General features: G+C 39.5%; 1 protein-coding gene and 1 long non-coding RNA gene across 13 annotated transcripts in view; one reads left to right on the forward strand and one right to left on the reverse strand.

The window, feature by feature from the left end:
• The window catches only part of LOC5564333 (igLON family member 5), a 360,449-nt gene that overhangs the window by 218,872 nt on the left and 128,780 nt on the right, over positions 1 to 12,797 (forward strand). The window lies entirely within an intron of this gene.
• Positions 1,908 to 5,719, reverse strand: LOC5564336. The gene is made up of 5 exons (XR_002502105.1): positions 5,398 to 5,719; positions 5,218 to 5,330; positions 5,028 to 5,141; positions 4,846 to 4,940; positions 1,908 to 2,042 (listed from the first exon to the last, which is right to left on the reverse strand). It is a non-coding gene; the product is annotated as an uncharacterized LOC5564336 (long non-coding RNA).

Raw genomic sequence — 12,797 nt, forward strand, 5'->3', positions numbered from 1 at the left:
GCGGACATGAACTTTTCGACGTCATTTTGTGGTTTTAGAGTATAGGTTGCTTCCCAAAAGTGTCTCGAAAATAGTTGTACTACAATTCGTACGAAAGGGATTTTTTTCTGCACTAATCGCAATAGTGTCCTATACGCCAACTTTTTAATGTTAATAGATAGCAAGTTGGTATATTCAGCAAAGTTGTAGCATATTTTAATACAAAAATCTTTGTAGAACAAACTTTTTCTCTATCTCTTATACTTTCTGAGATTATTGACTTTTTATATAAAAAAATGAAGAAAATCATTTTTTCACTCATAAGTAATTTATTTACAAATTTTAGCAGCCTACTATGTTCTACAAAGTTTTTGGTACTATTATATTCTACAACTTTGGTGAATATACCACAGTTGGGTTTCTTCTGGTTTTCTTATTGTAGGAGATATTAATTTAAAATCATGCCGTATTACAGGCCAATTAACTCGCAAAGATGCACTTGAAAATGAACCTACCTGTCACACCGTGGCTCTACACCCCTTAAAAAGTATTTGAGTGAAATTTGGTAAATATTTTATGTTTTTATATATTTTTAAAACTATTTTCAATGACGGGTGATTTGCAATTAAAACACAGTCATCTTTTCTATAAAACACACAAAAGTCATGGCCGCTGCGATTCAGCATGAAATAATCAACACCTGTTTAGATTTTGTAGAGTGTACTATATTTTTTAAAAAGCATAATTTTCAAAACTTTTTCAATAATTCTTGCGCTTCTTCGTGCAATTCCGAATGCTTCTGTGCGATTCGACGATTTGTCAGTGAGATCACTGGATCTGATGTGAGTAGCAATCGCAGTTGTATTTTTTTGACATGGTTACTATGACTGATTTCAATACGACTTTAACTACTGTAATAATTACTGCTATACATAAATCAAAGACTCAAGATAAATAAATTGAATGCCTCTCAATTTATGCGCAGTTGTATTTGGAATTTGAAAAACTTTGAACATAGATATTATTTTTTTTTTTTTGAACTGGTGAGCGATATCTCAAAGCTATCTTAATGTTTTCACTCCCAAAAAGTTGCATTCAACTTCTGTGGCGAGCAGCTTAATTGTCTTCTTTGTTCGATTTTCGTATTCAACTTTCGTCTGATGCTTTCGATCAATGTAATACAATTATAAGATAAGTTGAGAAGGTTTGCCAGGCCTTACTTTTAATCGGCCCACGGCGCCCCTGAAAAAGATTTAAGGCGCCCCAGGGCGCCGCGGCGCACAGTTTGGGAAGCACTGAGCTAGAGGTTTTGTCTGTCATTTTTTGCAGACTAAACTACTGTGTGACGGTCTGATTAAGGACATGGTTTGTGAAATCTAAAAATGGCTATCACAATGGCCGCCTCTCATTCTGCTCTAATTCCCATGATCATAAATCTGATCATCCAGCAGGTCTATGAAGCTGAAAATATAACTCGTTGCTCGCTCACTCGCAGTAAACATTGTGGTACATTTTCAGATTGAGGCAGATTTTCAGATTTGTGCTCGAGAAAACGCGAGGCAAAATGCATAGTTTTGAAAGTAAACGCACTGCACCTTCACCTTAAGCTATTTGTGAGTACAATATTTATTTAAAACATATTTTGGGGTTTTGAGTTTAATTCATTTATTCTATTCTTTTCACTTGAAAAAAGATTATTTTAAGAAAAAAAAAAACGATCTTCCAGTTTAATTATCTATACCTTTTAGCAAATCACGTGTGCTCTTCGGGAGCTCAATAATGGACGCCGGGATTTTGAACAGGTATGACTGAACAAAGAGCCACAGCGGTTTGCAGTCCGGAGTATATCGCAAATTTAGCACATAAGTGATATGCATACAAATGCATACAGCATGCACAATATTATCTGCGATATACTCCGCGCCGCCAAAAATAACCATCGTTGCTTTTGTTGAGTTGCTCGTGCCCACTGCGACAATTTGAGGTTGTAGCGATGATTCCCCAAATTTTTCGCGGAGATGGTTCAGTCGCCGCTCGATCCTCCCTTCTATATCACCTGCGTTCTGTATAAAAAAAGAAAAAGTAAATACGAAATTAAATAATAAAGCATAAAACTATACTCAAAGACAACTTTGTTATGAAGTGCAGCTATAAATTATGTGGTACAATTGATATAATTGTGTTCTCATGAACACTAAGTTGAAGAGGCAGGCGAAGTTCCAGTGGGGACGTTTGAGACAGAAAGAAGAAGAAGAAGAAGAATGTGTAACATCCAGAATATGCAGATGGTCGATAATCATGATTTTCTGTGCTGATATTAACTACATTTATTAGGGCTTCTGTCACTATGAATACAAGGTATAGTTTTATTTGAAGCAAGTAAAATTATATTCTTCTTCTTCTTACTGGCTCGACGTTCCTTACTGGAACTTGGCCTGCCTCTTCAACTTGTGTAGAGAGTACTTTTACAGTAGTAGAGCACTTTAACAGTTATCAATTGATCGGCTTTATTTGCCTGCCTTTGCATGATTTGTACATTGTGTGGCAAGCACAATAATACTCTATGCCCAGGGAGTCGAGAAAATTTCCCGACCGGACCGGATTGGCGATCCAAAGCCTTAACCACTAGGCTAACTGGAGACCCAAGTAAAATTATATTACACTTAATCATTATCTTTATACAACAAACGGACTAATTCTCTTTGAGTGGTCCTCAGCTTGTCCAAAGGTAAATATAGAAACATTTAGAATCAATCAAGTGATTCATTTAGAAGAATACCTGCAAAGAAAAAGAAAAATAATATTTTTTTCACTTTTACACATTATTTTTCCCCTTTCCAGAGGGAGGAGGGGCTCCAAACTACCTTTAAAACCTTCCCCGTCCCCAAAAACCCCTGTATGCAAATTTTCACGCCGATCGGTCCAGTAGTTTCCGAGTCTATAGCGGTCAGACAGACAGACAGACAGACAGAGACAGAAATTCATTTATATATATATATAGATATTGTTCAAACAATACATCTGTTTTTCTCTGGAAGTACAACTTTCATTCCGTGTAAACTTCTACTCGCCAAAGAATAACAAGGATATTAGACTCAGAATACTTATTTTTATAATGAAGCAAAAGAAACCATACTTACTCAATGTTTCTCATTACATATTAGCTTTGAATGGAAATTGCCTTTCGACCATCGGGTAGGTTATGAAGATGTGACGGAGGATTACTTATATCCTCAATGCAACATTTCCCAACATCGTAATCTTCCGGGTCCACTATAAACGAATCTAGATGCTCGTCGAACAGATGGTTTCGGTATATATGGACAATGAAGGTAATGGCGCCATCGCTTTCAATAATATGTCGCACTTCGTTGAAGACGTAGCTTTGAGGTTTGGTAATCAATACGCTTCCTGCCTTGATTGTTGTTTTTCCTAACATAACATGTCGTAATACTTGAACAATGATGTTCTCGTCTCCGGAAATTAGTTCATATGGAAACGGTATACAGCCAAGCTTGATGAAAAAAACTGTGCCTTCGATGAGCTTCAACGGTCCAAAATTGATCTTGTTGGTCATCACGTTGTATGCCATTTTGAATTGATCTTTGATTGCAATGGTCAGAGCAGTGTTTTTTCTTGACGCAGTTGTTGTGGCAATTTTTTTGAAATACTTGTGCTTCATCTCAGGGATGAAGGTAGATGTAAACCTGGTAGGACCAGTCCATTGGATCGCCAGTGGGTAATGGGTCAAAAAGTGAGCTTTTGGCTTAAGGTGTTTTTTAAACAACTGTTTATACTGGGTTAATGTGATGTTGATCAGATCTTTAAGTTCCTGGATTTCAGTAGATGTGAAAGATGGTTTCATTATAGTTGTTCCTATTCTGGTCACATTCACAAGAAATCGCCATTCCTCAACTGCAGGTACCAAATCTCCAATCATTACTCCAATCATGACCCGATTTTGTCAGCTCCATTTTGCGACAATCTTTATGCTTTATGCTTTATGCTTATCATTTTACAAATGAAAATTTTCCAAATCTTTTTGGTTCATCATCAAACTGCTTTCGAAAACTAAAAAATAGAGCGATAAAAAGTTGAAAAATATGTTTAAATTTTAAAGGAGAGCAAAACATGTTCTCCAAACAGGAGCTGACAAAATTGGGTCAATAATGTATGTACGATAATAAAGTTACAGTTACAATGAAGTTAGAATATTATAATAAATTATAGAAAAATAGAATGACCTCGAAAGCAGATCCTTATGATGCTTCCTGGTCAGTTCAATTCCATCATGGGGCTGATATGCAGTTACTTTGGGTTTTCCAGGTAGCGTAGTGGTTAAGGCTTTGGATCGCCATTTCGTAGACGACGGGTTCGATTCCCGATCCGGTCGAGGAAGAATTTTTCTCGACACCCTGGGCATAGATTATCATTGTGCTTGCCACACAATGTACAATAATTATTCGTGCAATGGCAGGCAAAGAAATCTCTTCAATTAATTACTATGAAGTGCTAAAGGAACACTGAGTTGAAGAGACAGGCCAAATTTTAGTAGGAACGTCGAGACAGAAAGAAAGAGTCAAAAACTAACATGGGACAATTATGTGTGGAGTGGCAGATTGAATGTCTGCCTGATAAAAATATTTAAATTTGTATTATTTGTTGCTAGACAACAGAGATTGTGTTGAAAACTACAGTAGTGCTTACGTCGACTATATGATTATGGACAGGATAGTAGGAGTGGGAATGGGGCACCCAAAACAGCAATGAAAATGGAAGCTAATTACGAATTAGAAGGCGGTGGAAAGTGGTCAGCATTTGATTTCCATTGCAGATGCAAAAATAGATTCATTTTGTAACACTTACCGGTAGTTGTGGGGGAAGTCGAAACGGGAACACCTACTGGGCGGAACCAGCCAAGGCTGAAAACGAAACGTCCGGAACGGCAACAAAATCGGGAGCTTATTACGGAAGAGAAGACGGTGAAAAATGGTCAATATTTGATTTCGATTAGAGGAGCAAAAATACATTAATTTTGTATCACTTACCGGTAGTTGGTAGGGCGGAGCTGGTCACTCAATGCGGAGCCGGAACGGATGCACCTATTGGACGGCAACAGCCGCGGCGGGAATGGCGACAGTGGCACTGGGACAATAAAACGGCTAAAAAGAGAAGACGGTGGAAAATGGTCAAAATGGATTTCGATTACAGGCGCAAAAATGATTTTGTATCACTTACCGGTAGTTAGTAGAGCGGAGCCGGAAGAATTTTCCCTCAATGCGGAGCCGGAACGGGTACACAGGAGCCGGAACGGGCAACAGCCACGGCAGGAAAGGAACAGAATGAAACGGCTAAACAGAGAAGACGGTGGAAAATTGTCAGCATTTGTATTGAATTGCATGCATTTTTTTCACTTACCGGTAGTTCTGCAGAGCCGGAATAGCTCGATATTAACGGAGCAGGAACGGAATAGTAGAGCAGGAACGACAGTAGAGCAACAGCGGCGCAGGAAACCGGCAATAAAAGTGACCTTTTTTTAAAAAAAAAGGGCAACTTTTCCGTGAATGCGCAGCCAACTATGCTTTGCACAAGCTTTGCTAAACACGTTTTGACAGGTGCACCGTGTGCGTAACGCTTTTCATGGTCATGATTTGGAGCTCATGAAAATGGTTGCTCTGAATCATGATAGTGGTAGCTCAGCTTCAAAAATCATGAGTCTGAACCATGATTTCGTCCCAAGAGCAATTTATAATTTTCATGATTCGTAAATCATGATAATGGGATCAGATTTTTTCCCGTGTACAACGCTACCATGCCGAATACGCGGTCCTTCAGCACGTCGGCGAGTATGGGTGTGCTTCCGATGAAGCTAAGAGATTTACAGTTCCACGAACCGAGCTTCCAATCGCTAGTCCCTTTACGTTGCTGTAGTCTTTGCCGATTGTTCCGGATCGTATTCTCTCGTTGATTATTCGTTACTTGATTTTTTTACGGGTGGCTTGCCGGGCCTGACCCCCTAGATTTCTGGAGGACCATTCCCCCTAAATGTTCGGAGGACCATAGCACGCAGTTTAACTTAGAGTCCTTCTCTGGCACTCGGACGATGATCAGCCGCCCCTGACATGGGGAACAGACGCTGTTGTGAGCCGCTCCTAACATGAAGTACAGACGCTCAAGGTTTGCAGAAGCAAAAGCAAACCCCCTTCCTTATCAGCATACGACCAGAGTTCCCACCGGAGTTGGCTACCCGATCTTTCCTAAGGTTACTCGTACCCCGGCCAGTACCGCTAGGGTCCCTACTAGGAGTTGCTGGGCTAAGGACCACACAGAGGGGTCTATTTGATTCCTTCAGGTACGCGAGGTACGAATGGTACGCCATGCTCAGCCACTTACCAACCGTAGTAACACACTGTAAAATTTAAATTTGCAAAATAATCTTCAACTATGAGGCTATCGAACATTCAAAGAAGCTTTCTGTAAACCATTATGTATCAAACACTGCAATAAAAAATGTTTCACTAGATGATTCTTCAACAAAAAGTTTTTCGCGATTTGGCTTGTGCGTCCATAGATTTGGAACTCGACTTTACATAAACCGCGATGAAACGACGTCCAACAGGAGCAACTAGTTTATTTTTATTATTGTTATCGATTATTTGGCAGTGGTAACTAAATTTAAAATAACAGTACAATGATCTACAATGTTAGAAGTAAAAAAACGTTGACAATTTTGATTTATTAGCGTTCAAATCTAGCTTTAATTTATAAATATTGTTGGAGTGTCCGGATATTGATGCCGTCCGGATTTCGATTCATCATGGTAGACATACGGAGAAAAAATTTGGAACAAAAAATCAACAGGAGCACATCGAGATATGGAGATATCGAGATAAGGAGGATATTGAGATATGTAGAGAGAAAATGTATGCAGACTGAAGGGACCGAAGAAATCATCGACATAGGGAGAGATATCGAGATATAGAATATCGAGATGTGGAGAGTCGACTGTATGTTATAATTTTCTACATAAACTCAAAATCCTCCTGACAAAAATGAAACAAAATGTGTTATTTGTAACAAATCTTGATATAATTGTGCTACAATTTCGTAGTAATCCACTGGTCAGGTACTTATTCAGCCAAGATAATTTGCGGAAGACATAAAACCTCTAGAACGCACTCTCAGAGCATTAGAGGTTTTGGCCAACCAAAGTAGGTTCCTGTCCCATAGTGGCGACGATTGTGTTTGCTGTGTGACCCAAAACTGGGATTCCCTACGAAGGTCAAGTGCTACGAGGGAGAGTATGCTGTAATTCATAAATATTATTTTAACTTTGGAGAGGACGGAATCCTTGAATAATTGAGCACGCACCCATATTATACGCAGTTTGAATTGTTCCAAAACTGTTACTCCAATGTTGCGTCTTAATTACTATCTTGGCCTGGATCCAGAAATAATCGAAAAAGAGGGTTCCATTGGTTTCAATCTATTGAACGTGCTAACGATTCCATACAGTTTACAAATTTTGTGTTTGAAGGGCCCTTCTGCCGACGTATTTGGATGGCAGCATGTCATTGGCATTGTTTCCTGTTTCTGTCTGCATTCCAAATTTCCCAATTCAATAGGTAATTATATGTTCAACAGCTAAACGACTATGACACTGACTTTTTGGGCGACAGAAGTAACTGTTTTGAATATAACACACTGCAATTCAAATTCTGAACTTCTTTTCCTTCATATATTTAGGTGACGCTAGGTTGAGTTTATTAAGACATGATTTTCTCTGAACTGCAACAGCGAATGAAATTTTTAGCAAAATGTAAAGAATAGCATAATTTAATTTACCAAATTATGACGATAATGTTGTCTAACACAGAAACAGAAACATCCGCAAATGTTGACAAACAACATTTAGAGAGTGACGAAATTGTGATGCTCAAACAATTTTCGAGTATGGGCGTGACATGAATCACCACAATTCCGCAACCAAGAATGATGCATATTTAATGCATCCGTCGCGCCACGTTCTGTGTAAACCACAAAAACCCCAAAACATAAACTATGTTCACCACCATCGAAAAAAAGAGCGAGAAACAACAACAAACTATACCCAGTAATCCACAGTCGACCGCACGAGTCAATGAATCATGAATCATTCCTTTTCTCTGGCTTGCAAGAGTTTTTTTTTCGTAAGAGTTGAATGTAATGGGCGTGCGCTGTACTCTGTAGAACCAACGAGTCATCAGACGCTGGAATCCTGCCAGGAAAAATCGTAAATCGAACGGCGACAAGGACCCCCCCTAAAACAAACCATGGCCCGCGGTGGTCGAGTCGAGACAGTATCCATCCAGTCTCAAAGTCAAGCCCTTCGATTGCAAGGCGGCTTATTACTCTATGAAGGAAATTCGACGACCGCGCACCAGAAGGGCATTCAACCGCAAGTCGAAAGATGCAAATTTTTCAATGGATCTTTGTTGCGTTTGAAAATTATGCGGCAATTTACGCGGTTTGGCCTGCGGGTTTATGACGGTCGACGAAATACGACTTGGCGTTGGAGATATGGTCAATGGGACACTATTAAAACTTACGAAAAATTCCATTATCAATGAAGAAAAATTATTTAAATATTTATGAATGAACAAAAAGTCTTAAAAATTTGACCGTTCCTATAGTGGTTATCACGCATAATGGTATGGATGCCCTATTGAAGATGTAGTTGTGAACCTTAGAGGAAAAAATATGCACTCTGTCTCGAAAAACACCCAGAATCCGGGTGTAAATTTTTCAAATTGAGTAATATTTCCATATGCACTTTGATGAGTCTGGAAAGTGTGTGCAAGTTTCTTTGAGGAAAACATAAATAAACTGTGTATGACGAGCGTATGCTAGTCTCCGTGTGTTCAAATGTCACTAAGCTCTATTGTTGACTGCACTCCCCTACACGAAAGAATGCATTGTGGCTCTCTGGATGCAAATCACGTCAGTCACGCTCATCATGCAAAGCGAAAGAATGTGATGCGCGAAATGTTTCGACTGCCAATCGCTTAGTACTTAAGTGCCAAAACAATCGACTCCGTCCGGCAATCAATATGAATGAAACCATTCAATTCAGGTTCCCCAAACAACCGCTCAAACCCCTATAATTAATGGCGATTTGAGGGGTTTTTGGAACAGGGCGTTGATGGAATTTCAATTAGGATTTTTCGGATAATGGCACGCGTGACACAAATTTCACGGAAGTCATACCTCCAGGGAGCATCCTTCTTTTTACTGGAAATTAAATTCATTGGAACATAAAACCCTGCCGATCAATGAAAGCGTACTTCGATTGCCAAAACGCGGCCCGGTCGTTAAAGTTGGGGTCGTAAAATTTATTTCGGGAACCATTGAACGGAATTGTGTGTCCGGAGTCATACGTCAACTTTAAAAGCCATGGGCTACGTCATACGATGCCGCGGTGAGTAATGTTTGACTGGAAAAGCCAATGACCAACAGTTTGAGAATGAGAGTTAGCCTAAAATTTGATTTGTGCAATGTAAACTAAAACTTGAATTAACAAGATTGTAGTTTGTAGTTTATTGACCCACATGTAGGCCACAAGAATGCGAGCGATTATTGGCAGCGGAATACAGTACTGGACAGCATTTAAAAACCATATTTTGCCATTACGTTGCATATAAGCCTACTTTATATCAAGGAAATGATCACCATAAGAGCCTACTTTTCCTAGCAATGAGTGCTGAAAAGTAACACTTTTTAGTTCTGTTTTGGGAATCATCAACTAAATATTTGCGTCTCTTCATACGCCATTAATTGAATTAGTATATCTCAATGATTAGTTTTTGACCATGTTTCTGCTTCTGCAACCTTTGCGCCATCCATATCCCACTTTAGTGAGTCTAATGAGTCCAGTGAGTCATTCTGATTTAGATGACATCAGTATACGAAAAGGTTGCTAAATCCTAAAATGTCCGGAACCTAGCTACCTAGCTAAATGAAGGAGCGCCTTCACGGTTTGTGCAAGCAGTTTGGGACATGATAAATAACTAGCTTAAATAAGTTGTCTTCTTACCTAGTCCGTCGTCGAATTCAGATCAATATTGGAGTGAGAAAATTTGTGCCTGTCATACTCAAGATCACGGTGTACTATAATAAGAATGTGACATATTCCGGAAACTGTCAGTTACTTGGCGACGTCATTCCTATCCACCTCGAACAAATTTGCGAAAAAATATGATCTAGTGGTCCGGAACGCATATGGTACGATAGAAGTGACGTCACATGTTTACAATCAAACTTGATATTTACATCAGTAATGCGCCTGCCTTGTTAATGTTAATGCCGTGTTCAAAATCATCTACTGTGTCGGAACCTACCTGATTGAAAACTATGTCTATGCGTTGCATGAAAAGCCATGTGAATATTCTTGAAACATGACAACTCGTGCTGAAAAAATGATCATTTTGCAACTTGTTGTATAAATAACTATTTCCTTATCACTAAACGAATAAATGTACTGAAGATGCATATTATTTTTGATTAGGCGTCGGTAGGCGCGTGGTGTACGCACAGACCTAACGATCGCAAGGTCCTTGGTTCGATTCCAGGTTGCTGCGAGAAACATTTTTAAAGGCTTTGCGAGGACCCAAGCAGTCCGATTCATTTTCGCGCGTTCGGAGTGTATTTTTGCTGGCGTCGTTCGTTTGCCAAGTGCTTTGCGAAGGCTCAAGCTGTCCGATTCATTTTCGCGCGTTCGGAGTGTATTTTTGCTGGCGTCGTTCGTTTGCCAAGTGCTTTGCGAAGGCTCAAGCTGTCCGATTCATTTTCGCGCGTTCGGAGTGTATTTTCGCTGGCTTCGTTCGTTTGCCCAGTGCTTTGCGAGGACCCAAGCAGTCCGATTCATTTTCGCGCGTTCGGTGTGTATTTTCGCTGGCGTCGTTCGTTTGCCAAGTGCTTTGCGAAGGCTCAAGCTGTCCGATTCATTTTCGCGCGTTCGGAGTGTATTTTTGCTGGCGTCGTTCGTTTGCCAAGTGCTTTGCGAAGGCTCAAGCTGTCCGATTCATTTTCGCGCGTTCGGAGTGTATTTTCGCTGGCTTCGTTCGCTTGGGTAGTGCTTTGCGATGGCCAGAGCAGAGTGCGTGGTCTTTCGATTTGGTTGCGTGTTCCGATGGAACGCGCGACGGAATCAAAACAAATCGTGTTCGGTTCGCGTCATTCGAGTGCGGAAAAATAGAAATCGATAATAGTGCGTGGTCTTTTGATTCGGTTGCATGTTCCGGTGGGACGCGCAACGAAGTCAAGACCAATCGTGTTCGGTTCGTGTTGATCAAGTGCGAAAAGCTTCGTGTTCAGCAGAGGATGAAGTACTGGTGAGATCGTTTCATGATTATGATAATTCATTTTTATCGTTGCTATAAGTAGCTTTTATTTTATTTTCAAACAAGCTATGAATGGTTCGTCACTACAAGTGTCGACTTTTTCGCGTTTCATATAAACTTAATATACCATTATGTTTCGTCATTGGTCAAAATAACATTTGAATAGTTCGACATTATGAATGTCGACGTAAGACATTTTTTTTTTTGGTTGCAATGTAACTTTTTTTTTTAATTTTCAAACATGCTTTGAATGGTTCGTCATTACATGTGTCGACAATACCCGTATTTCTGTTACATACACTTTTCAAATACACAATCCTTTCTGTCTTCGTCATTATTAAAAATAACCTTTGAATAGTTCGATATTATGAATGTCGACTTTTTTATAATTTCTTTCAATATATTTTTACTGCGATACAAAAATGCAACACTAGTTTTAAGTTTCGTATTTTCCCTCCTAATCCATGGATCGCATCACCGACCAAAGGTGACTCCCAGATCTTTTTCCTCCCTCAATAACCACACCTGTCCCGTAATGATTGTGGAGATGCAGAGGTATTCTCGGTCTTTAGAAGCAACGATCATTACACAATAACGTTCCTTACCCTTCCCAACTGACTGTAAGGACTTGGCCGGCGCCGTTATTGATCAATAATATGAGAGCTGCTAAAATTGCACTTCGAGAATATGCGGAAAATCCCATCCCTTATTCATTTGGATCGAAGTGCAATTCTTACCGGTTCGGATCAATCACGGAGTAGCAACCATTGACATGTACAGTCAGTCTATGCTATGCTATGCTATGCTATGCTATGCTATGAAGATGCATATTATTTTTGATAGATCTCTTTCTATCATTTTTTGTCTAAAATCTACCTATCTGTAACTGTTTTGAAACAATAGTTTTCACCAGTGCTGGGAATGGTAATAGTAGTAGGCTTGAATTTCACAAAAATCACGTGGCTCTCTCACTACAGTAGTTTAAAATCGTGAATCTCATCAAGTAGCCTATATTGGGTACATGAATTTATCTAAATCGGTAGTGTCATTGAAGGCCCTAAATGCGGGAAATGCAGCGGGAAATAGAACATTTTTCTACAGTAATTTTGGGTTGCCCTTAGCAACGGGTGTTTTGCAATTCTCAAGGCTTTTTGCCTACAGCAGCGATGGGCGTGAGTGTCACTGGCTTCGCTGACTGTGATTGGCTTTGTTTGACTACTGTAGAGTGAATTTCAGATTTTTTCCCAACCCTGGTTTTCACACATTTGTTTTAATAGTTATTAAAAATTGATATAATTTTAAGTTTGTCACAAAGAAATGAAAAGAAACGGTTGAGAAATGGCGAAGATATACACTAACCATCATAAATACGGACTCACTAAAAAAGTATTGCAGCACCCTGTTGAACTCACCCCTTAAAAAGTTTAGCATCACCTCAAA

The sequence above is a fragment of the Aedes aegypti genome, chromosome 3 (assembly GCF_002204515.2).
Source record: "Aedes aegypti strain LVP_AGWG chromosome 3, AaegL5.0 Primary Assembly, whole genome shotgun sequence".
In the NCBI taxonomy this organism is placed as follows: Eukaryota; Metazoa; Arthropoda; class Insecta; order Diptera; family Culicidae; genus Aedes; species Aedes aegypti.